Source organism: Sinocyclocheilus rhinocerous, unplaced genomic scaffold, assembly GCF_001515625.1.
Source record: "Sinocyclocheilus rhinocerous isolate Xijiao unplaced genomic scaffold, SAMN03320098_v1.1 scaffold111, whole genome shotgun sequence".
Lineage (NCBI taxonomy): Eukaryota > Metazoa > Chordata > Actinopteri > Cypriniformes > Cyprinidae > Sinocyclocheilus > Sinocyclocheilus rhinocerous.
In genome coordinates this window covers 1,258,215-1,258,681 of record NW_015642811.1, presented here as the reverse complement: position 1 = coordinate 1,258,681, position 467 = coordinate 1,258,215, and the positions used below count along the sequence as shown (strand labels likewise).

The window sequence follows — 467 nt, the reverse complement described above, 5'->3', positions numbered from 1 at the left end:
GTTTAAAAAATAAAACATATTACACATTAATGAATAAATCAGTATATACAAAATTATTTAATTTACAAGTGTCATGTTTGTGATTTTTTTAATGTAAGCTATAGCTTCTGACCTTTAAATCCAAACTTACCCATTATTTTATGACATCAATTACTGCTTTATTTAATCAGAAACACAGTCTAAATGTTATTTGTGTAGGCTATTTTACTTTTAATTTAATTCGAAGTAGGCCAACAGCGCCCCCTACTGATTAAAACTCCTTACCGAACGGGCGTTAGGACCTGGGGGAGGCTGTCACTACTGCCACTGCACGTGCTATTACTGTTTACACTATCACACACCGAACGCGTCATTCTGTAGGTGCATTCTCAGTTTAAATGCAGCCATCCAAAACGTGAATCTAAACACTATACAGGCAAAACTTTGCTTCAAGAATGAGCCACAATGCTGACGTGATCTAATCGCAC

At 35.8% G+C, this 467-nt stretch overlaps 2 protein-coding genes across 2 annotated transcripts in view; one reads left to right on the top strand and one right to left on the bottom strand.

The window, feature by feature from the left end:
• Nucleotides 1-467, bottom strand: part of LOC107756429 (O-acetyl-ADP-ribose deacetylase MACROD1-like) — a 51,085-nt gene that overhangs the window by 28,736 nt on the left and 21,882 nt on the right. The window lies entirely within an intron of this gene.
• LOC107756485 (leucine-rich repeat transmembrane protein FLRT1-like) overlaps nucleotides 1-467 on the top strand; it is a 16,967-nt gene that overhangs the window by 8,498 nt on the left and 8,002 nt on the right. The gene's annotated exons all lie outside the window — the stretch shown is intronic.